Source organism: Pristiophorus japonicus, chromosome 1, assembly GCF_044704955.1.
Source record: "Pristiophorus japonicus isolate sPriJap1 chromosome 1, sPriJap1.hap1, whole genome shotgun sequence".
Taxonomy (NCBI): domain Eukaryota; kingdom Metazoa; phylum Chordata; class Chondrichthyes; family Pristiophoridae; genus Pristiophorus; species Pristiophorus japonicus.
The window spans coordinates 403,276,129-403,302,015 of record NC_091977.1 but is presented as its reverse complement, the minus strand read 5'-3'; the positions used below and the strand labels follow the sequence as shown (position 1 = coordinate 403,302,015).

General features: G+C 48.3%; 1 pseudogene; it reads left to right on the top strand.

Moving 5' to 3' along the window:
* Positions 1–16,854: 16,854 nt before the first annotated feature.
* LOC139279804 (U2 spliceosomal RNA) lies at positions 16,855–17,094 on the top strand (annotated as a pseudogene).
* Positions 17,095–25,887: the final 8,793 nt, after the last annotated feature.

Below are 25,887 nucleotides of genomic sequence, written 5' to 3'. Positions count from 1 at the left end.
GGACTAGGGAGAGCCTAGTTTTGAATGCTCTCGTCATTAACAATGCTGCAGGGGGAACCCCAGTGAGTGAGTGGGGTTGCGTCCGGTAACTGAGCAGAACCCGAGATAAGTGGCTCTGCAAGGAGGCTTCCGTCACATGCTTCCAGCTCTGCTTGATAGTTTGGACTGCCCGTTCCGCTTGACCATTGGATGTGGGCTGAAGCAGGGCAGACCTGACATGCTTGATGGCATTGCGGGTCATAAACTTGTTAAATTCTGAGTTGGTGAAACACGGTCCATTGTCACTGACAAGGATGTCGGGCAAGCCATGGGTGGCGAGCATAGCCCGGAGGCTTCCAATGGTGGCAGTGGATGTGCTGGATGATATGATTACGCATTCAATCCATTTAGAATAAGTGTCCACGACAACTAAAAACATCTTTCCTGAAAGGGGCCAGCAAAATCTACGTGGATCCTGGACCATGGTTTGGAGGGCCATGACCACAGACTCAATGGAGCCTCCCTTGGTGCATTGCTCAATTGTGAGCACGTGTTGCACTGGCATACGCATGACTCTAAGTCCGAGTCAATGCCGGGCCAGCAAACATGCGACCTGGCTATAACCTTCATCACGACTATGCCTGGGTGGCTATTGTGAAAGTCGCGTATGAACATTTCCCTGCCTTTTTTAGGCAAAACCACGCGATTACCCCATAAGAGACAATCCGACTGGATGGACATTTCATAGTTGCATCGGTAAAATGGCTTAATTTCATCTTGCATTTCCCCAGGAGCTGCAGACCAGCTCCCATTGAGGATGCAACTTTTTACAAGTGATAGCACAGAATCCTGGCTGGTCCAGGTCCTGGTCTGGCGAGCAGTGATGGGTGACCCCTCACTCTCAAAAGCATCCATGACCAGATGCAAGTCTGCGGACTGCGCCATTTCCACCCTGGAGGTGGGCACTGGTAGCCGTCTGAGGACATCAGCACAGATCTCCGTGCCTGGTCTGTGGCGGATAACATAGTCATAGGCAGACAATGTTAGTGCCCATCTTTGGATGCGGGACGAAGCATTGGTGTTTATACCTTTGCTCTCTGAAAACAGCGAAATGAACAGTTTGTAATCGGTTTCAAGTTCAAACCGAAGTCCAAATAGGTATTGGTGCATTTCTTAAACCCATATACACATGCCTCTTTCTCGACCATACTATAGGCTCTTTCTGCCGTCGACAGACTTCTAGAAGCATATGCAACTGGTTGAAGTTTGCCCGATACATTGGTTTGCTGTAACACACAGCCGACCGCGTAACGAAGATGCATCACAAGCTAGCACTAATCATTTACACGGGTCAAGCTGGCTCCTTTTAGTTCCTTAGGCCCGCCCACAGACTTGAATTTATCTTGTAAAAGTCCAAAATTCAATTAAAGTTTGTAGTTTCTTCCATAAGCACATTAGGATTTCAAACTTTCTGGTAGATAGTCCCAAATTAAATTTCCTTCCCAACAAGCCCAAACACTGGCGGGGGGGGGGAGGTTCCCGTGAATTTTGACCTTTCCGCTCCCCCCGTGACACTCTACACACTTGAGTGTCAAGCAAGGTAAGCAAAATTCCTGATCCCGAGAGTCAACCTTCCCCGTATTTATACGAGTTAAACATTAACGTGCATCCCCCTTTGAAATGCAATGCAATTTACAGGTGAATACAATCACTATAATTCGGTTACATTATAGAGGGGGTACGATGCCCCTCTTTTACTGGGTTTTCACAGTAAAATAATGGTAGTATCTCCAAATTTGCGGATGATACTAAGTTGGGTGGCAGTGTGAGTTGCAAGACGGATGCTATGAGGCTGCAGAGTGACTTGGATAGGTTAGGTGAGTGGGCAAATGCATGGCAGATGAAGTGTAATGTGGATAAATGTGAGGTTATCCACTTTGGTGGTAAAAACAGAGAGACAGGCTATTATTTGAATGGTGACAGATTAGGAAAAGGGGAGGTGCAACGAGACCTGCGTGTCATGGTACATCAGTCATTGAAGGTTAGCATGCAGGTACAGCAGGCGGTTAAGAAAGCAAATGGCATGTTGGCCTTCATAGCTAGGGGATTTGAGTACAGGGGCAGGGAGGTGTTACTACAGTTGTACAGGGTCTTGGTGAGGCCACACCTGGAGTATTGTGTACAGTTTTGGTCTCCTAACTTGAGGAAGGATATTCTTGCTATTGAGGGAGTGCAGCGAAGGTTCACCAGACTGATTCCCGGGATGGCGGGACTGACCTATCAAGAAAGACTGGATCAACTGGGCTTGTATTCACTGGAGTTCAGAAGAATGAGAGGGGATCTCATAGAAACGTTTAAAATTCTGACGGGTTTCGACAGGTTAGATGCAGGAAGAATGTTCCCAATGTTGGGGAAGTCCAGAACCAGGGGTCACAGTCTGAGGATAAGGGGTAAGCCATTTAGGACCGAGGTGAAGAGAAACTTCTTCACCCAGAGAGTGGTGAACCTGTGGAATTCCCTACCACAGAAAGTTGTTGAGGCCCAGTTCACTAAATATATTCAAAAAGGAGTTAGATGTAGTCCTTACTACTAGGGGGATCAAGGGGTATGGTGAGAAAGCAGGAATGGGGTACTGAAGTTGCATGTTCAGCCATGAACTCATTGAATGGCGGTGCAGGCTTGAAGGGCTGAATGGCCTACTCCTGCACCTATTTTCTATGTTTCTATACAGTCAAACACAACTTTAAGTTCAGTAAAAATAAAGTTTCATAGTCAAACACATTTTAAGTAACACTTTTACAACACTCGGTATTTTGCGGTTTTACAGTTGGTAAAATCAAACACAAATTAAACATGGTAGTATGGTGTCACCCCTTGCTGCGTGATTCCCAAGTTCGGCCAAGGAGCATACAGTACCATTTGGTGCCTGACCTGACGGCCTCTGCGTTTCACTCGGCAAGTGAGACACCATAAGTAAAGAATAATCGCGAGTGACAGATAACTAAAGTTTGGGAAGCGATTCGGATCCAGACTGGGACTTCTATATTTCTGAAAAAGTCCCACCAAGGCGGAATGGTGATCTCGAGAATCTTTTTCCCTATCTCAATTGTTTTCTGTTCTGGAGTATAGATGTTTTTGTGAGATAATTACAGCTTTTAGCAGAGCGGTAAGATGTTCGGGTAGAGGGGGAATTGCACAGCCAAAATGTACAACATAAACCTGCAGGTTTGTAATGTTTTCCTTCACAGTGAGGTGGACAGTGGAGGGTTCAGGAATGGGGACAATCCGTTCCTGGGCCACTTGATCTGATGCCTCAGGTTTGAAGCAAAAACTGCTGTCACTTACCGGACACCAGAAGTGTCCATGTTGGTAGTGGGGTGCACTGGTGGTGACACAATATGTCCCACCCCCTATGTATGCTACCTGTGGAGGGACCTGGTCTTGTGCCATCACTTCCATGGTACAGTTAATAGGCTGTGCGCCAGCAGCTTTAAACCCACACTGTGGTTTAGAATGGGCACTCAAGTACTGAGGACACAGTATTACGTGTGCACCCCGGCTCCGATACCTGGAGAGGTCAGTACCCGTTACAGCGTGCTCCCACTTTATGACATAGGGTGGGACCACTGCGAAACGAATGTGTACACCTCCTTGAATAACTCCAATGTTCTCCATCCGGTATACCAGTGCGGGTCGGGCTGTCCCACCCATGACCGGCATCCTTAGTACTATTCCCATAATGGTGTGGTTAGATTTTCCACAGTCTCCTGGGACAGGGTAGGCTTCAGAGGCTAGGTGGAGCTGGCATGGGCTTAGTGAATTACTGTACGGGTGGAGGGCTGCGAGATGCTTGTTCCTGATCCAAGAGGGAACTAAACCTTGTTTTAAATCCTCCAGGTTGTTGCAGCGCTCGCCCAACAACCATGCCCCATATAGTACGCAAACCTCATTCTGTGCAGCCTGGTCCAAAGTGTTTCTATCCTCCCGTATGAGTGCATTCACTGTCTGTGCATGTTTTTCCAGCTCAGCCACAATTTCTTTTAAATGGACATTCATAGCCTGGTCCTCGTGTAGTTCTGAACCTACTACTGTGTTCTCTTGTTTCAGGATTTTCCTCAATTGGTTCTTTAAACTGTTTATCTGTGTTTGCAGTTCTATGTCATCTAAGCTATTTATTACAGAGGATCCTGTATTGTAGGCAGTAAAAACATTGTTTATGATTCCCCTTCTAGGTCTCCCCGAGCCCATGCTGTCCCTAGCGTTTAGGCTGTATAGGTCTGCTTTGTCTACATTTCCAAAGTCTAACTCATAAAATTTCTTGAACATGTCTCTAAGTAGGGCCTGGTATAGCAGCTCTGTTTCCTTCGGGCACCATGCAGGTAGGTGTACCTTGGTAAGTTTTAAAATTACTGAAGCTACTGCATAATGTACCCACTGGTATAACACCTTTTCGGTGGGTACCAATATTAATCCATTCCCAGGTCCCTTGGTGGTGGTAGGACACCTTTCTGTTACTGTGCGTATTGGCAGGGTCGTGGACAGGGGTTTCTTAATGTGTGCTATTAGTTCGGTGGCATTAATTGGGAGTGGGGAGTGTGGGACCACGCACCCGTGTAGGCGAGAGTCCCACCTCTTCCCTTCCCCTTCATCTTGCCATTGCCTGGCAAAGGCGATCGATATGCCTGTGGAATAAATATTCTTTGATCCCCATATGCAAATGTAAATTCCTTGTTCGGATACCCAGCATTTGTCCCAACACACTTTTACTCCTCCCCGTGTCCCCGTGATGGTGCGGTACGTATCATTACCAAGTCTTTCCCAGTCCGATTCCTGGTCCCATGCATCCTTGCTGAGTTTTCTGAGCCACCACCATCTTCCCAGGGGAATCTTTCCTTTGCAAGTCAAACATACACGTTTTCCCTCTGTAACACTGAGTCGGGCAGCAATGATCTGTATCCGGGGGCATGGAACTGAGGCCTCCCTGTAGGTAAAACCTTCCTGTCTGGAGTAGCGGGTAGAATTAAATCCCAGCCACCCTGGCCATCTTACCTCGTGGGCGTAAACGGCGAGTTCTTCCACACCTGGGGTGCCACCCCCGGCGGTTACGATCGGTGCTCTTCCTCCTGAACACCGGTAAATGAGGGATTCTTCCACATCTCCTCGGTCGCTGCTGCTCATCCTTATCAGGGCAAGCAAGAATAGGACCCTTCTCATGTTGTTCTCTTTCCTGTAGGGGCACATAAAACAGATTGTCTAGCCCTGAGAAAGGTCTCTAGCTTGACAAAGGTGACCGAGTTCCAATTTGGGCTCTCTTCCTTTCAGACATAGTGTAGTCTTTAATCAACTGGCTGTCTTATTCAGTTCCAAGTGGACTGATGTCTGCTTCTAACTTTTATCTCACAGCCGTTTTGCTTGTTATCTCATCAGTGCTTCCCTTAATAGTTATACCGGTAGATTCTTCTTATTCCCGGGTATTACCTGGTCTGTGCCTCTTTTAATAGCTACACAGGTAGATTCTTTTCCTTACCCCAGTAACTAATACATATATACTTATCATTACACAGATAATCTTACACTACCAAAATTACTCACTCGACAAACTTAAATACATATTGTACTATATATGTACATCTGCTACCGGTCTCCGGGTGGCCAGGTTAATTCCTGCCTTCTTTCTTTCTTCTTTTGCCTCTGGGTGTCCAGCGGGGCTGGTAGTAAGTCGGCCTGTACTGCAAGATCTGGAGTGTCTTGACCGGGCGTGGGTCTGAGTCCCACACTATCGGGGGAATGTCCCCTCCAGTGCTGCAGCACACTGCTCCTTTTGGGGGTGGCTGCCTGGTTCGTTCTGTCCCCTGGGGGATCTGCCTGGTTGAGGGCTACGGGCTGGGGAATCCCACTTGGTGGCTGGTCCACCGCTATCTCTTCTGAGGGTGTCTCATTGCCTGAGGCTACTGGCTGGATGTCCCTGCTCGTGGTCTGGTCTCTGACCTTAGGTACCCTTTTGTGGCTGGTCCTTTTCCCGGGGCTGAACCATTCAAATTGGAGTGCTGGTGACCATGGTGTCTTTGGCTGTGGTGTGCGAGGAGTCCTTAAGGCTCTGGCTACTCGGGCGCGTCCGAGTCCCAAATGATTGGGGGGACAGCTCCTCCAGTAACACAGTCCACCGCCCCTCTAGGTGCAGTCTGTGGGTCTGCCAGGTCCCCTGTGGGATTTCTACAGTCGGGGGCTGCTGGCTGGGGGTCCCTGTCTTTAGCATGGTTTACTGTTTTTGGTTGTCCCTTACGTTTAGCTGCTGCCCCTGGGTTGAAAAGTTTGCACTGGTTTATGTGGAACCACTTTGTACGGCGGGGCAATTTTATGGCATAGACCATGGGGCTTGCCTTGTCGACAATGTGGTACGGTCCCATGTACATTGCCTCAAAGACCCCTACTCTAGCTTAGTTCCGCACCATAACCTGGTCCCCTATCTCCCACTCATGGTGTTTGTGGGGCTTTAACAACAGTCGGTTGCTCAGATGCTGATTTCCAAGTTGTTAGCAGTCTGCCAGTGAATCTCTTTGAGGTGTTCAAACAGATTCCTGACAAAGCTGTCCCGGTTTGCTTCCCTAAGCTGACCTTCCATGAGTACCGGGGCTAAAACATGGGTAGGGGTTCGCATGGCTTTGCCAGTCATGAGCTCTTTGACTGGCTGGTTCGGATCCCCATGAGGACCATTGGTAGGACCTCTACCCACCCCTTGGGCGAGTCCCCTGTCTCTTTGCGCAACCTTTCTTTGATGGTGCGGTTTAAACGCTCCACAGGCCCGGATGACTGTGGGTTGTGGGCAACATGCCATTTCCCTTTGATACCGAGCACCTTAAGGTTCTCCTGCATCACCTCTCCGGTGAATTGACACCCTTGGTCGGACTCCACGTATTGTGGTAGTCCCCATGGGGAGAACACTTCTCTGACCAGTATCCTGGCTGTTCAGCATGGGAAGGCTTCCACCCATTTAGTGAATACGTCCACCAATACTAGGCAGTACTTGTAACCTCCCTGGGCAGTGGGTAGGAGCCCAATGTAATCGATTTGGATCGACTGCCAGGGTCCCTCTACCCTCCTGATATGTCCCATCGACACCTTTCTTTTCTAGGGGGTCGGGGCTGTTGGCCGCGCACACCAGACATCAAGCACAGAACTCGCGGACGTCTTCCCTGAGTCCTGGCCACCACCCAGCCTGTTCCATTCGTTGCCAAGTGGTCTCAGGTCCGGGATGTCCTGCTCCTGGACCCTCGTGGGCCAGCTGGAGGAATTCTCTATGGTGTTATTGCGGCACTAACCATTGTTCCCCCCTGAACAGCATGCCTTCTTTAATGGCAATTGCTGCGGTGCCATACGGGCCATCTACCCCTTCCCCTTTAGCTAGCGTGTCCAGGACAGTTTTGAGGACAGGGTCTTGGGTCGGAACCGTTTTTAGGTCCGGGGGCAATGCTATCCCTGCCTTCCCTGCCGTCCCAATCCTGCCCCTGTCTGCTGCGATGGGTGCTGGGTTGTACGGATCCCAGAGCTTGCCCGTGCGAGCACCTTGCTTGGCCAACATGTCAGCCTGCTGGTTTCCCTCGCTATGGGGTTCTGTGGTGGAATGTGCCTTAATCTTATGTATATAGATATTCCCTTCCTCCCTTACGCCTTTCATGATCTTTTTCAGTAGGGGCTTAATTGCCAGAGGTCTCCCATCTGCGGATGTGTACCCGCGACGGGACCAGATAGCCAGGTACTCTGTACACAAATTGCATGTGAACATACTGTCCAAGCAAAGCGTGTATGGGGTAGGGAATTCTTCGGGGTGTGTGACTACATACACCACCGCAGACAGTTCAGCGTGCTGGGCACTCATAGTGCTGGGGAGTTTAATCGCCAGGGCAATGTCTGCCTCGGGGTCATAAACTCCAGAGTTTGTGAGTCGTTCACCCGCAGATACCATGCTTGAACCGTCCACATAGATCTCCCGGCCTTTGGGGTGTAACCCAGCCCGAAAGCCTATGATAATTTCCCATACCCCTTCTACGGAACATCGGTGGGCTGTCCCTGGATAAATCATGTTGGCTGTGAGTCTTGGCTCGCAGAGACCCTTTACCCTTAGGTCCACTTGAGAGAGGAGCAGGGTCCAGCGAGCAATGCGGGCATTGCTCACTGTTCCGTCCTTGATTCTCCCGTCCAGGAGCATTTGGGTGGGTGTATGGTGGGTAAGGAGTGTGATAGGGGACCCCCCTGTGAGGATCAGTGATCTTTTCACAGCCCAGTGAGTGGCTAGGAGGTGCCGCTCACAGTTGGAGTATTCCTTCTCCATGTCCGTGAGTATCCTGGAGGAGTAGACCACTGGTCTCGGCCGGCCGTGCAGCTCTTGGAGCAGTACTGCACTCAGGCTGTCCCCACTGGCTGCTACCTCTAGGAAAAACTCTTTACCCCCATCGATGGCCCCTAAAGCTGGCGCAGTCTGCAGGTCTTTCTTGAGTTGGATAAATGCTGCCTCACAACCTTTGTCCCATTCCCACTCCACTCCCTTGTGTAGGAGTCGGAGCAGAGGGGCTGCGGTGGCTGCATAATCCTCAATGAACTCTTTGCAGTGCCCGGTTAGCCCTCGAAAAGATCTTACTTCTGTCACTGTGTTGGGGATGGGTAACTTCTGCACTGCTTCCCTTCTAGCTTTGTCAATGGCTCTTTCCCCAGCGCGCACAGCCAGTCCCAGGAATTTACTTCCTTCAGGCCGATCTGTGCCTTCTTGGGGTTTACTTTAAATCCTTCTTCTTTCAGCAGCACCAGCAGCTCAGCCAACAGTGGGCCATGCTCCTCCCCCTCATTGGTGAACAGGAGCAGGTCATCCACATACTGTACTAGCTGCTGGGGTCTGCTGAAGTTCTTTAAACAGTTGGCCATACACTGATGGAAAATACTGGGGCTGTTGTGGAAGCCCTGAGGGAGACAGTTCCAAGTGTATTGCTGTCCTTTAAAGGTAAAAGCAAACTTGTACTGATCTTCCCTTCTTAAAGGTATGGACCAGAACCCATTGGAAATATCCAGCACCGTGAAGATGGTCGCGGAGGCTGGGATACTTCCAATGAGGTCGGCGACAGCAGCAACGGTAGGTGCACAGGTGGGGATCTTACGGTTGAGTACTCGATAGTCCCCCGTGGCTCTCCAGGAGTTGTCCAGTTTCTTCACCGGCCACAATGAAGAATTCACATGGGTAGCTATCAGTCTCAATACCCCCTGTTTAACCAGAGAACTCAAGACTGTTTCCATGTCTGCCTCCGCCTCCCTGGGGAAGTTATACTGTTTCTGTGGTGGGGTCATGGGGTCCCCAACGATGCTAACCTCGACCCCGTTTATTCTCCCACAGTCGTGTTTGTGAGTGGCAAAAGCTGCAAGGTTTTTCCTCACATTCTTGGTACTTTATCGGAGTGTTACTGACCAGTGATTCAAGGTCGTAACCTACCTTTGGTTTCATGGTGCACACTATCTCTTTTCCCTGCTTTCCCGGGATAACCATGACCTCACTCTCCTGTCCCGTACAGACTGACCCCCAAAAACAGTGGTTTCTTAAATCCACTAGGATCCCGTGGCCTAGGATGAAGTCAGCCCCCAGGATCCCTCTCCCTTCCTGCTCCCATTTCATCAGGCACAAGTCCACTTAGTGTGGAGTGTACCTAAATGAATGGAGAGCGAAACAGAGAATGAGCCAGTCTGTTCAGTGCCTGTGAAACCCACCAAGTTGTAGGGGACCCCGCTAGACAGAGGTGAGGCGGCGGGGTTAGCTGCATAGACAAGGGTGCTTGAGGCACCGGTGTCCAGCAGGTAAGTCCCTTTCATCTTTTCCACCTCCATCTGAACGGTCGGTCTCCCCCACGCATCATACTCGAGGGAACACAGGTGGACAGGCTGTGCCTGTCCTAGTCACAGTTTTGGTTGGGAGGGAGCAGATCGGATTTCTGTACCGGTGGCGGTGGCTACCCTCCCAGGGCCATTTAACATGGTCCGGAGTGTGGTTAGGAGGGACTGGCTTTTCGGTCGTGGCCATTTTGGCCGGGGCTGGAGAACTCTTTCCTGCACGATTCTTCCAAGCATTTCTCCAGTGCACACTTTTTCCGTACCTGAAGCATATACGTTTTGTATCGGAGGAGTTGCCCCCCTCATGGCGCCATTCCCTCTTATCCTGGCTAGGTTGGATTTCGTGGACCCTTCCCTTTTGTGGGAGCTCCTCCAGCCCTCTGCCGTTCCGGTAAGCTAGGGTCAATTGCCTAACCACTCCCTGTTTGGTGACTTGGGGATCTCTTGGGTCAAACCAGGCCTCAGCCTTGGCTCTTATTCGGGGTAAATTGTTAGCTACTAGGCTTCGGAGCCAGTGTGCTAACTCGTTCGGGCTTAAGTGATTTTGGTCGAGGACCCCACCACAGGCGCTCTGGTACACAGACCACAATCGGTCTACAAAAGCCTATGGGGTTTCCCCTGTGAGCTGCACCATTTTCTCTACTCTGGAGAAGGGACTCCTGTCATTGCAGCCCATGGCTTCTAAAATGTCTTTCTGGATGGCAGCAAATGTTCTCCGTCCCCTTTTGCTCTCAGTAGAGAGGGACTAGTACAGCTTGCTGTCCAGGGATAGGAAGAGCATCTTTGCCATTTCTGCATCATCGCACCCATTAATATCCCCTGCCTGTTCCACCTCCATAAAGTGAACCGAGGGGTCTCCCTTTGGAGTTAGCTTTCCCAGGTGGCTTATCATAGCCCTAAGTTGGGGAGTGTGGGGGACCAAAAACTGACTTTCCAGGGGCCCTGGACCCCCGGGACTGGTGGGTGGGCCAAACTTCTGTTGCCGGACCGGGCACATTGGCCCTGGTTCTGGCTCTCCCTGTTCTGGCTCGCCTACCCCTCCTCCCTGCTGCCAAGCCGAGCTGAAACTCTACACCACTGGGGGTGGTGTTCAGCCACCCCCGGTGCCACAGGTGGTGGCTGAACAGTTTCTTCCTTCCCTTCCAGGCTTACCTGCAGCGTACCCGGGCTTATTAGGCATACCATGCCTTTTGCCTTGGACAGAGCAAGGATTAGATTTTAATTTGTTGCTGGCAGGGACCGTGGTCTCCCGATTCAAACCCATTAGTGCTAGCTACTTTATACGCTGCCTGCACATCTTTTAATTTTTCCTGGAGCTCTTTTACTTGTAGGGTGAGGGGAGTGCTTTCCTCCCGCAGTAACTTTTCATTATTTTTGGCCTCGGTAACCTGACATTGAAAATAGTTCTGACTATTTTTAAACCTTTCCATTATCTGGGTCCTTTCCTGCTTTAGCTTACGGAGTTCTCCCCATAACCTTTCTTCTGCCATAGCCCTTTCCTGATAGTTCTCTGCGCATTCCCATAGTGTCTCATTGGTTTTGAATAGGAGTTGGACCGGTTGCTGCAGACAGACCAACCAAATTGCTTTCTCGACTGCTTGCTTGTAATCCTTGCTTGCTGTCCACTGGGCTGCAGCATCCGCTGGACACTCAGCTCGCAATAGACCAAGCACCCATTCTTTAGTGACATTGACCTTCTTATACACGTAGGAGGAAATCCTCTCTTCCATCTTGGTTCTTTCCCCCAAACCAGCACTATCTACATCATACCCTTTGTACCAGAGTCCTGCCGCGGTCGCCATTTTGTAAGGGGTGGTCTCGGGGGTCAGGTTCACCTCTGACCTACTTGAGCGGTTCGAATCGCTCCCACATAATTGGGTTCTAGACTCTGGGTTTATTTGGGGTGTGTGATAAAGTACAAAGGACAACTGTTTTGATGCAAAGAACTTTGATTTTATTGCAGACCAGAAAAATATAATGTCAAACTTATAATCACTCGAATACACGTTCAAAGGGGGTTACAGTAAAAATTACACCTCTCACCTCCCAATACCTAATCCTAGCTAGGCTAGACTCCAGGGCAGGCAGGGACTATGCTTACCAATCCTTTCTGGTCAATTAGCAGGAGTTCATGATTTCGGGGTTAGTTGAATTATGTAGGTTCTGCTTGCCGTACCCCGAACATCGGAGAAGACTTCTTACTGCGCAATCTTCAGTTGGGTTGAGTCCGCTGATGCGGTACGGCGTGTTTTGGATCTATGAGGTAAGTACCCGGTTTCCTTCATTAGAAATAGGTTCAAAGTCTCTTTAGGTAATGTTTTCACCTGTTGGTAGTCAGGACTTAGATTGTAGAGTGGAAACTGTCGATTCTTCGGTTTCTTCCTTGTGGAGTTTCATTTCGAAATTGGTCGATCGTGGTGATCTTTCAGTGGTACCACGTTGGCTGTGGCTGGTTGCTGCCACAGTGGTGATGTTTTCCCTTCCTTTTGGACTTCAGGACTTTGAGGCTGGAGAAGTTGGTTTTCAACTGTCGCTTGGTTTCTCTCCCTTCTTGATGATATAGGCACAGTATGGCACATGCGTAGTATGGCACCTGGCGTAGAATGGCATACCCTCTGTTAAAACAGGGGGCCAGTTATATGGTTTGAGTTGTCCTAATCTTCGCACCAAATCAGTCCAGAATTCTTTGTTTAAATTTGGCAGGCTTGACATTTCTTTGTAATATTTTGGTGGGCTCGTTAAAAGTTAATTTATCTTCGGTGCGGTGCTCTTCTAAATCTGGTTCCTGATGGAAATATTAGCTTGGTAATCGCAATATCGTTTTGTGCTTGGTTTTCACATACAGGCTGTAGTGGGCCCTTTTGTTCTTATTCATGCTGAAGATGACTTTTCTCGGTTTAGTTTGATGGCTGGCCATCTCTGAGTTATTGAAATGTAAATGCCTCTTGTGGAGAAGGGTTTTCGAATATCCATTTCTCCAGACAATTTACCTTAGTCCCAACACCCAGACAGTTCCAATAATCAAGCTGGCTTGTTTAACTTCCTTAGGCCCGCCCACAGACTTGAATTTGTCTTGTAAAAGTCCAAAATTCGATTAAAGTTTGTAGTTTCTTCCATAAACACTTTAGGATTTCAAACTTTCCGGTAGATAGTCCCAAATTAAATTTCCTTTCCAATGAGCCCAAAAACTGTGTGGGGGGGGGGGGGTGCCATGAATTTTGACCTTTCACCGTAATGAAGGACAAACACAGGGTCGTTAACATCAATGTCACGCGATACAGCTGCGCAATCGTGGTACATGTTTTGCCGGTGACGCCGGGTTTCCATATGATCATTTATATCCGGGTGGACTAGGGAAAGCCTAGTTTTGAGTGCGCTCTTCATTAACAATGCTGCAGGGGGAACCCCAGTGAGTGAGTGGGGCTGCATCCGGTAACTGAGCAGAACCCGAGATAAGCGGCTCTGCAAGGAGCCTTCCGTCACATGTTTCAAGCTCTGCTTGATAGTTTGGACTGCCCGTTCCGCTTGACCATTGGATGTGGGCTTAAATGGGCAGACCTGACATGTTTGATGCCATTGCGGGTCATAAACTCATTGAATTCTGAGCTGGTGAAACATAGTCCATTGTCACTGATAAGGACGTCGGGCAAGCCATGGGTGGCGAGCATAGCCCGGAGGCTTTCAATGGTGGCAGTGGATGTGCTGGATGACATGATTACGCATTCAATCCATTTAGACCAAGTGTCCATTACAACTCAAAACATCTTTCCGGAAAGGGGCCAGCAAAATCTACGTGGATCCTGGACCACGGTTTGGAGGGCCATGACCACAGACTCAATGGAGCCTCCCTTGGTGCATTGCTGAATTGTGAGCACGTGTTGCACTGGTGTACGCATGACTCTAAGTCTGAGTCAATGCCGGGCCATCAAACGTGCGACCTTCATCACGACTATGCTTGGGTGGCTATTATGTAGGTCGCGTATAAACATTTCCCTGCCTTTTTTAGGCAAAACCACGCAATTACCCCATAAGAGACAATCCGACTGGATGACATTTCATCCTTGCATCAGTGAAATGGCTTAATTTCATCTTCATTTCGCCGGGAACGGCAGACCAGCTCCCATTGAAGACACAACTTTTTACAAGTGATAGCACAGAATCCTGGCTGGTCCAGGTCCTGATCTGGCGAGCAGTGACGGGTGACCCCTCACTCTCAAAAGCATCCATTACCAGATGCAAGTCTGCGGACTGCGCCATTTCCACCCCGGTAGTGGGCAATGGTAGCCGACTGAGGGCATCAGCACAGATCTCCGTGCCTGGTCTGTGGTGGATAACATAGTCATAGGCGGACAATGTCAGTGCCCATCTTTGGATGCGGGACGAAGCATTGGTGTTTATACCTTTACTTTCTGAAAACAGCAAAATGAGCGGTTTGTGGTCGGTTTCAAGCTCAAACCGAAGTCCAAATTGGAATTGGTGCATTTTCTTAACCCCATTTACACATGCTAAGGCCTCTTTCTCGACCATACTGTAGGTTCTTTCAGCCGTAGACAGACTTCTAGACGCGTATGCAACTGGTTGAAGTTTGCCCGATACATTGGTTTGCTGTAACACACAGCCGACCCCGTACGAAGATGCATCACAAGCTAGCACTAATCGTTTACACGGGTCATACAGTACAAGTAGTTTATTAGAACAAAGTAGGTTTTTTGGCCTTCTCAAAGGCTGTCTCTTAGGATTTACCCCAAACCCAGTCGTCACCCTTACGTAGCAACATGTGCAACGGTTCCAGCAAAGTGCTTAACCTTGGTACAAAGTTACCAAATAGTTGAGGAGTCCTGGAACGAATCCAGCTCCATCACATTCTGTGGTCTGGGTACATTCTTGATGGCCTCTGTCTTTGAGTCTGTGGGTCTGATGCCGTCTGCCGCAATCTTTCTCCCCAAAAATTCGACCTCTGGCGCCAGGAAAACACACTTGGAGCGTTTCAGCCTGAGTCCCACTCTGTCTAGTCGACTTAGAACCTCTTCCAAGTTGTGCAGGTGTTCGGTGGTGTCACGACCGGTGATCAGGATGTCGTCTTGAAACACAACGATGCGCGGAACTGATTTCAGCAGACTCTCCATGTTCCTCTGGAAGTTGGCAGCAGCTGAGCGAGTCCCAAAAAGGCACCTGTGGTATATAAACAATCCTCTGTGCATGTTGATGCACGTCAATCTTTTCGAAGCTTCAGCCAGCTCCTGTGTCATGTAGGCGGAGGTTAGGTCCAACTTGGTGAACGACTTCCCCCCCCCCCCCCCCCACTAACGTTGCGAATAGGTCATTCGCCTTGGGTAGCGGGTACTGGTCTTGTAATGAGACTCGGTTGATCGTTGCCTTATAGTCTCCGCAGATTCTGACCGTGCCATCGCTTTTCAACACCGGAACAATCGGACTGGCCCACTCGTTGAACTCGACTGCCGATATGATTCCCTCCTGTTGAAGTCTGTCCAGTTCGATCTCAACTTTCTCCCTCATCGTATATGGAACCACTCGAGCCTTGTGATGAACGGGCCTTGCATCAGGGACTAGATGGATCTGCACCTTGGCGCCTGTGAAGTTGCCGATGCCTAGTTCAAATAATGATGGGAACTTGCTCAGCATTTGGGCGCACGAGGCCTCATCCACTGAAGATAGCGCTTTGATATCGTCCTAGTTCCATCGAATCTTTCCCAGCCAGCTTCTGCTGAATAGCGTTGGGCCATCACCTGGTACAATCCACAGTGATAAATCATGCACAGCTCCATTGTACGACACCTTAACTGCCGCACTGCCAATGACTGGTATGAGCTCTTTGGTGTAGGTGTACAGCTTTGTCTGAATCGGGCTCAGTTTGGGCCTTTGTGCCTTGTTGCCCCACAGTTTCTCAATAGCCTTCTGACTCATAATTGACTGGCTCGCCCCCGTGTCCAACTCCATTGATACCAGAATACTGTTCAATTTGACCTTCAGCATGATAGGAGGGCTCTTGGTGGTGAAGGTGTGTACCCCATACACTTCTTCCTCGGGTTGAGTTGCCTCTCTTGTTTATTCTGTGTGATCCGCGCCGGATCAATCATCCTCTGCCACGTGGTGAGTCGCAGCACTCTTGCACCTTCGCTGGAGGTGCCCCATTGTTTCGCAGCCTTTGCACAAGTAGTGCTTGAATCGACACAGATGGGCTCGATGATTTCCCCCGCAGCGGCAACATGGTGCTAATGGATTTGCATTCACGCCCGATGGTGGACTCTGAATCATCCTAGGACTTGCAGCTGCAGACGTGTAGGCCCTGCCATATGCAGTTCTGCCTGCTAGCGACGTTATTTTGTGCACAGTACTTGCCGGTGAGCTTTGATGCTGGGAAGATATCTGTCTGGTATTATCGCTCGTGGATATGAATGCCTGGGCTAGCGTGATGGCCTTGCTCAGGTCTAGTGATTTGGCGGACAGCAGCTTGCGAAGAATGACCTCGTGGCCGATGCCAAGCGTAAAAAAGTCCTGCAGCATTTCCCCCAAAAATCCAGCAAATTCGCAAGTTCACGCAAGGCGTCTCAGGTCGGCAGCATAACTCGCCATGTCCTGGCCCTCGGAGCGGTGGTGCGTGTAGAAGTAATACCTGGCCATTAAGGCACTCTCCTTCGGCTTGAGGTTGTTCCGAACCAGCGTACACAACTCTGTATATGTCTTCTCCGTTGGTTTCTCCGGTGCTAACAGATTCTTGATGAGGCCCTATATAGTGGACCCACACACGGTGAGGAGAATCTCCCTGCGCTTGATCGCTTTATCGTCCCCATCCAGCTCATTGGCCATGAAGTACTGGTTGAGACACTTAATGAAGGCTTCCCAATCATCATCCTCTACAAATCTCTCTAAAATACCAACAGCAGGCATGACCGCGAGAAAGTTCGTAATCTGTTACTTGTCACCAATTGTTAAGAATGGAAGAACTCCACAAGACTAAGTACTGTGAGCTAAAACTGATGTGACAGTCTCTTTATCTCGGCCTTTTGGCTAAGATCATGCGTAACTGACCTGACAGGGGAGTAACCACCATAACCCCAAGGTGGTTTTCCCTGGATCAGGAAGGTATATGCTTGCTTATTTGGAAATAGGAGGTGGGTGGGGTGGCTTGACCCATCCACCTCCACGGAGGTGTGTGGGGGACCTGACCCATCCACCTCCATGGCACGAACCTGGTATTGCAGTACTTCCAGGAACGGTGCAGTGGCTCTAGGCCTTTTGGCTAAGAGCATTGGCGCAGAGTGATCCTTGAATGGGCCCAAGGTGACCTCTGGCGTTTGTGATTTGACAAAGAATTGGAACGATTGGCTACGAATTTCAAAAAAAAAGACAGTCTCTTTAATACAACTCCAGAGTGCCTAAGCAGCATGGCAGACAACATTTTATACTCCCATGCACGAGGTGTGCAGGTGACCCTTGGGCCTCCAACAGTTGCGCCCTCTGGTGGCAAATCTTACACAGTTACAATGTTTAGATACATAACAATCAGGACCTCTGTCTCTGCTCTATTCATCTCTTCTCTTAACTGAGGGACTGAAGCAATCAATTAACTCAGTAGACTTGGCATTGAGATTCAGACCTTCTTGGTCTGTATGGTTTTCTGACTATCACTGGGAGCTTGGAAGTATATTTAATAAAGATTTTTGAATACTAAGCCTCAATATCTATTCACAACGTTGTTCTAAAGTTACTCAAGAGCTCTCTCTCTCTCTATCTAGCATGCTCAATAAAAACAACAGAGGATCTGTATGAGGCAAGATGCCTACTACAAATTCAAAGACTTATTTCCCCAATGCAAATCAATATAGCAAAGAAGTATTATCCCGTAATGAAAAGACGATGGGGATGAAATTACGTTACCTGCAGCAATAGCGCAAAGTGGGCGCTAGCGAATCTGCTGCCAGTTTTACACCCTGCCTGATTGCCTTTTCCATTGATTTCACCTCAATGTGTTTCTTAAACAATTCATTTAATAGTCATGAAGCATACAGGATTCTAACTTGAACCAATTGAATTCATAATCTGTGTTCTTGTTGCATTACAATAGCTCATTCATTTTCTATATAAATATTTGCTAGATTCTAGACTTCACTGTTCAAAGTCTCACAATCTGTTGTTACAAATGCAAAACATCTTTTCGAAAGAAAGACAAAGAAAGCCAGTTAATTCATGATGGATTGTCTGACCTGGAGGCGGAAATGTGCAAACATTGATAAGTTTCCTCTGATCAACTGTGGGAGTTTACAATCGGGAGCAATTACCTGAATTTCCGAATTAAACATTTCCCACGAGGGAGGATTTAAGAGTGGCCTTAAATGCACAGGCTAGGTTAGCAGCTAAACATCACAGCATGCTCCTGACCCCAGAGTACCTGTGAGCAATACCAATGGGTATCTGTTAGACTTACTAATATTCTTTAATTCCCTAGATATGTAATACTACTTTTCTGTTCTAATTTATTTTAAATAAAATATAAAATAGATAAGTGAAAGAGCAGCATAACAAATAAAGGTAAGCTATTCAGAATACAGTTCCTGGCAGAATTATTAAACTACATCATGTGACAATAAAGTAAAAGCTCAAATTTTCCAGATGTATTTTCAAAGACAAAAGTTAGCTGCCGATGATGAAACTTTGTAAGTGAGATGGTGCCCACAGCACATCAGCAAGACGGGCCAATTTAATCATGTCTTTTAATAAGGTGTTATTGCAGGTAAAATCATTATGCAAGAGAGAAAATTAGCTGTGATTTTATATTTGCTCAGTAGTAGTATAGCGTTTAATGAACTTCCAACTAAGTGTACTATTAGGGAATAAACTTACACTGATTTCAGAAATAAATGCTCCTTATTAATTCCTCATTTTCTGATTTACTATAAGCATTTGTCACAATTTGCTATTAAATCCAAACACCCACCCCATTACTGGCCAAGAACGGGGAAACACTCATCAAGGACACCGAGGCAGTCAGGGCCCACTGGAAGGAGCACTTCGAAGATCTGCTCAATCGAGACTCTGCCTTTGACTCGAGTGTTCTCAACTCCATCCCACAGCATGCTGCCCACCACCACAGTGAAACCCCAACACTGCACGAGGTAGAAAAAGCCATAAGGCAGCTCAAAAAACAACAAGGCTACAGGAGCGGATGGAATCCCTGCTGAGGCACTGAAGTATGGCAGAGAGGTACTGTTGGCGCAAATACATGACCTCATTTCTCCCATCTGGACGGAGGAGAGAATGCTGGGAGATCTCAGAGATGCAGTGATCATGACCATCTTTTAAAAAGGGGATAAGTCCGACTGCAGCAACTACAGAGGAATCTCTCTGCTAGCAGCCACTGGGAAAGTCGTCACTAGAGTCCTCCTCAATCGTCTTCTCCCTATGGCCGAGGAGCTCCTCCCGGAGTCGCAGTACGGATTTCATCCCATACGGAGCATAACGGAAATGATTTTTGCAGCGCGACAGCTGCATGTAAAATGCAGGGAACAGCGCCAGCCCTTATACATGGCCTTCTTCGACCTTACAAAAGCCTTTGACACTCAATCGCGAGGGTCTATGGAGCGTCCTCCTCCGTTTCGGATGCCCCCGAAAGTAAGTCACCATCCTCCGCCTGCTCCACAATGACACGCAGGCTATGATCCTTACCAACAGATCCATCACAGACCCAATCCACGGCCGGACCGGGGTCAAGCAGGGCTACATCATCGCCCCAACCCTTTTCTTCTCAATCTTCCTTATTGCCATGCTCCACCTCACAGTCGACAAGCTCCCTGCTGGACGGACCTAAACTACAGAACCAGTGGGAACCTGTTGAACGTCCACTGTCTCCAGGCCAGGACCAAGCAAACCCCAACCTCTGTCATCGAGCTACAGTACCTGGACGACGCCTGCGCACATACAGAGGCTGAACTCCAGGACATAATCGACGTATTTACTGAGGCGTACGAAAGCATGGGCCTTACGCTAAACATCAGTAAGACAAAGGTCCTCCACCAGCCTGTCCTCACCGCAAACCAGTGCCCTCCAGTCATCAAGATGCACGGCACCGCCCTGGACACCGTGGACCACTTCCCTTATCTCGGGAGCCTCCTATCAACAAGAGCAGGCATTGACGACGAAATCCAACACTGCCTCCAGTGAGCCAGTGCAGCCTTCAACCACCTGAGGAAAAGAGTGTTTGACGACCAGGCCCTCAAAACTGCCATCAAGTTCATGCCACCAGGGCTGCAGTAATACCTGCCCTCCTGTAAGGCTCAGAAACATGGACCAAGGACAGTAGACACCTCAAGTCGCTGGAGAAACGCCACCAACGATGCCTCTGCAAGATCCTGTAAATCCCCTGGGAGGACAGACGCACCAACATTAGCATCCTCAACCAGGCCAACATCCCCAGCATTGAAGCACTGACCACACTTGATCAGCTCCGCTGGGCAGGCCACATAGTTCGCATGCCAGACACGAGACTCCCAAAGTAAGCGCTCTACTTGGAACTCCTTCACGACAAACGAGCCAAAGGTGGGCAGCAGAAACGTTACAAGGACACCCTCAAAGCCTCCCTGATAAAGTGCAACATCCCCACTGACACCTGGGAGTCCCTGGCCAAAGAACACCCTAAGTGGTGGAAGTGCATCCGGGAGGACACTGAGCACCTCGAACCTCGTCGCCGAGAGCGTGCAGAAATCAAGCGCAGGCAGCGGAAAGATCATGTGGCAAACCAGTCCCACCCACCCTTCCCTCAACGACTATCTGTCCCACCTGTGACAGAGACTGTGGTTCTCATATTGGACTGTACAGCCACCTAACAACTCATGTTAAAAGTGGAAGCAAGTCTTCCTCGATTCTGAGTGACTACCTATGATGATGATGATATTAAATCACTTTGGTGCAAACAATCCTGGGTAAGGATTTTATGTCAAAGGTCATTATTTCTGAACAAATAAGGGGAAGAACAGTAGAAATTAAAGGCAAACTAGAAACATAGGGGTCAAAATTAGACTTTGTTGCGAATATTTTCTGGATGGATAATGGGAAAACAGAGGTTCAATTTAGGTGGCCAACTTCCTGCACCCAAACAGCGTTGAGAGCACGTCCGACTCCATATTGGTACAAGGGCTGTTGAGGCGTCCCTGGCGTCAGCCTAAAACAGATGTTGTGCTACCTAAGTACGCTATTAAGGGCCTAATGTTTGGCTTACGACTCATTCAAAAATTTGTTTGGATCAGGTCTGCTGCACTCAGGATTATTTGGTCTACTTGACACCAACACAGTCCTTGTCAGTTAGTGGCTCAGTTGGTAGCACCTTCATCTCTGAGTCAGAAGGTTGTGAGTTCAAGTCCACTCCAGAAATGTCATGTATTCAACCAGCATTGTAACCCATGTATAAACTGACCTAAGTTGTACACCGTGAGAACACTGACCACTAGGTGGGAGACACTCCTAACCTGGACCTTCAGGTATAAAAGGGGAAGCTCCACCCACCTTCATCACTTGAGTGCTAAGGAATAAAGGACAGGTCACAGACTGACCTTCTCTCAAGCATGGGCCTCTTGTGCATTTATACTGTGTAGTAAGGACGTATCAAGAAACTTGAGCAAAAAATCTAGGCTGACACTCCAGTGCAGTACTGAGGGAGTGCTGCACTGTCAGAGGTGCCATCTTTCAGATGAGATGTTAAACCGAGGCATCGTCTGCTCCCTCAGGTGGATGTAAAAGATCCTATGGCACTATTTTGAAGAAGAGCAGGGGAGTTATCCCCGGTGTCCTGGCCAATATTTATCCCTCAATCAACATCGCTAAAAAAGATTATCTGGTCATTATCACGTTGCTGTTTGTGGAAGCTTGCAGTTTGCAAATTGGCTGCTGCGTTTCCTACATTACAACAGTGACTACACTTTAAGAAGTACTTAATTGGCTGTAAAGTGCTTTGGGATGTCTGGTGGTTGTGAAAGGTACTATGTGAATGCCAGTCTTTCTTTCCTTTAAATGAACCACTAGACGCAATCGTAAAAAATATGCTGAGCCAGGAGGAGCATAGGATTGCCAACCCTATCGGATTGTCCAGGAGTCTCCCGGAATGGGGCATGAATCTCCTGGGTACTTCTGCTAGCACTCAATAGAATATTGCCCTTTAAAAATTCATATCTGCTTCGTTGGCGAGCTGCCTGGGGACACACGATAGGCCTCCGCACCTCGCAGGCCTTATTAAAATGAGGCCCAAGTCCCAATCATCATCATCATCATCATCATCAAAATCAAGGAAGACTTACTTCCATTCTAAAAGTGAGTTCTTAGGTGTCAGAACAGACCAATATGGGAATTACAGTCTCTGTCACAGGTGGGACAGACCGTCGTTGTAGGAAAGGGTGGTTAGGACTGGTTGGCCGCACGCTCCTTCCGCTGCCTGCACTTGTTTTCTGCATGCTCTCAGTGATGAAACTCGAGGTGCTCAGCACCCTCCTGGATGCTTTTCCTCCACTTAGGACGTCCTTTGGCCAGGGACTCCCAGGTGTTGGTGGTGATGTTGCATTTTATCAAGGAGGCTTTGAGGATGTTCTTGAAATGTTTCCTCTGCCCACCTGGGGCTCGCTTGCCGTGTAGGAGTTCCAAAAAGAGCGTTTGCTTTGGGAAGCTTGTGTCAGGCATGCGAACAATGTGTCCCGCCCAATGGAGTTGGTTGAGTGTGGTCAGTGCTTCGATGCTGAGGATGTTGGCCTGAATCGAGGATGCTAATGTTGGTGTGTTTGTCCTCCCAGGGGATTTGTAGGATCTTGGTGGTATTTCTCCAGCGATTTGAGGTGTCTACTGTATATGGTCCACATCTCTGAGGCATACAGGAGAGTAGGTATCACTACAGCCCTGTAAACCATGAGCTTGGTGCCAGATTTGAGGGCCTGATCTTCGAACACTCTCTTCCTCAGGCAGCCGAAGGCTGCACTGGCGCACTGAGGCTGTGTTGCACCTTGTCGTCGATGTCTGCCCTTGCTGATAATAGGTTCCCGAGGTATGGAAAGTGGTCCACATTGTCCAGGGTCGTGCCATGGATCTTGATGACTGGGGGATAGTGCTGTGTGGCGGGGTCAAGTTGGTGGAGGATCATTGCCTTACAGATGTTTAGTGTAAGGTCCATGCTTTCTTATGCTTCAGTGAAGATGTTGACTATGACTTGTAGTTCAGTCTCTGAATGTGCGCAGACGCAAGAGTCGTCCGCGTACTGTAGTTCGACGACAGAGGTTGAGATGGTCGTGGATCTGGCCTGGAGACGACGAAGGTTGAACAGGTTCCCACTGGTTCTGTAGTTTAGTTCCACTCCAGCGGGGAACTTGTTGAGTGTGAAGTGGAGCATTGCAGCAAGGAAGATTGAGGAGAGCCTTGGCGGGATGATGTAGCCCTGCTTGACCCCGGTCCGGACGTGGATTGGGTCTGTGATGGATCCATTGGTCAGGATCACGGCTTGCATGTCGTCATGGAGCAGGCGGAGGATGGCGACAAACGTTTGGGCGCAGCCCCCTATTCTGACACAGCGATCGTTCCCTGTATCGAGTTATTGGCAACAGATCAATGCGAACCACTTCCTATCCCACAGAATCATAACTGTCAGTATTTACTAGTTAAGTATAAATTCCGGGATAGAATGCAGTTTTGCGAGGCAGAAATATAAATAAAAAGGAGAGCAAATAAAAACCTATGAACATCAGAATTATTTGGAGAAGTAGAAAATAATTGTGCTTTAATTTGTGTGTGTGATCGTCTAAGTAAAGGGCAATTTTTTCTTCTTGGTTCCAGGCTCCATGGACAATAGCATTGGCCAGAAAATGAAGGATTGAGTGAAGCTACATAACGGAAAATCTGTGAAATCTTGAAAACATTGTAATTAAACACTAATGAGCCATCAATCAGCTAATCATCTGGACATTACAGTTGGTGGCTTTTGTCTGACAATTTCAATTTTGTATATTATGAATTGCATGTGACTACTGCTTTTAGTTAATTGAACATCTTGTCAATAAATATTTTTGGTAAGTTTAGAGGCATTGAAAATTCCCAACCATCTATATTCACCAATTGTTGTTAATGTTCCACTTTTAACTCTGGATTCCCGATAAGTGGCTATGTTTTTGTGTAGGTTGTACATTTTCAAATACATTAATGATCACAGTTTGAATTGCATTGTATTTTCAGCCTCATGCCCGACACGGTTGCTGCAGTAACCACCCAATTAGGGATCTCTCTGCCTGATATGCATGTGGGACAGTAATAACATTTAAATAGCTTCTAAAAGAAGCATAATCAGGACATATAGTTCAGCATTATGATTGGGGAGTGGGAATAACTGGTTTGTTTCTTTTAATGAGTATGAGAAGCACACAATCGGCAGCAGCACTACAGCACAAGGCCCTGCTGAGCGCTGGTTGATCTCACTGTTTCCCAAATGTAATGGTGCATCTTTCACCTTTGCGATGTCACATGCCAATAACCCAATTAATTCAAAATGTAATCATGTGCGAGAGCAGTAGTGAGACTCACAGACAGTAATAATCCTTTTTCCTAACCAACAGAACATTTACTGCTGTTGCTGCAGGGATTGAACCAAGGACTGAGCAAAGAATAAGAAATAAAATAACTGTGAGTAAATATCATTTTAATAAACAGAAAATCCTGCTGGCCTGCTGACTTACAGGCCCCAATCCCCAATATATACCCCTGGTGGGCATAAATGTTACCTTCATAGTTCAACAAGAGTTAGCATCTTCAGGAGTGGAGGGGAGAAAATGAAAAAAAAACACAAATAAACTATTCAGGTAGAAGGGCAAAATCCAAAAACATTTGTTTAATTATACATTTCCACGTTCACCCAAAGAAGGTCCAGGAAAAAGGATTTTATAAGCTAAACAGAATTTGCATTGAAACAAGCTGGAATCTGATTTGTGTATGTGGACATGTGTGGAATATTTAGCGTCCTAGGAAGAACTGGGCTGTGGGTGCAATTGATGATTGCAAAGCACTTGGATCTGGAGCATATTGCCAATACTGGTGGGAGAAGTTCTTCAACTTTTAATTTAAAAAATATTATCCTTTAGCAATTTACTGCTTATCAAGGAGAAGGAATGCAGTTTTTAATTTTCGCATCAAGTACCATTAAAACTCTGTCCTGACAATATGGTTGATTTTAACCTCCACGCCCCATACCCTGCTCGCCTGCCTGCCAGGCAGGAAAGGGGTCGGGTGAAGGGTTAATATCCCAGAAATGGCGATTGCCATCCCCAACCTACCGCGTTCCAAGCCAACCATAATGCCTGGGATTTTACGGGCTGATTAAGGTGTCCGCACAGTGCACGCACAGTGTACGCACAGTGCACGTCACCATAAATCCTCAGAATAGCCCAGCAAGTTCCGGGTTTCCGCTTGTGCTGTGCATCCATCGTGGCCCCCAGAACTGCGAGAGAACAGCTCTGCAAGTCAGATTATAAAAGAGCTGGAGTGCCGGGCCCTGGAAAATGGTGGCCCCGCGACCTGCGAGAGAGCAGCTCCGCAGGTCGGGAAGTAGAAGAGTTGGAGCAGCATATCACTTCAACCTCCAGCGCGAGCTGCTCCAAGTGTGTGACGATTTTGAGATGGATGATGTCATCAAAACTCTGATCGCCATTTTGGAGCGTGGGCAGGAACATCGGGAGGACCCAGGTACAGAGCAGTGGGAAGGTCGGGGCGGATGAACGGCGAGTGTTTGTGGTGAACTGCGGTGAATGTTTGTGGCGGAGGAGTGGCGAGAGATTGTGGCGGAGGTGCGACTGATGTGGGTACGGGGCCCAGAAGAGCCGAGGGCCCAGGGGCAGCATGGGCCAGCCCACACTGCGATATGTGTGCGCGCTAGGTCCGTGCAGCAGAGCTAGTCTCCAGTCGTCTTGGTTAATCCTTGCCACTGGATAAAGGCCTAGCTCTGTCAAGCCCGTGTGGTGGCTGATGTGCAATGGTCACCACACGTTAAAAAAATTCATGCACAGGCAT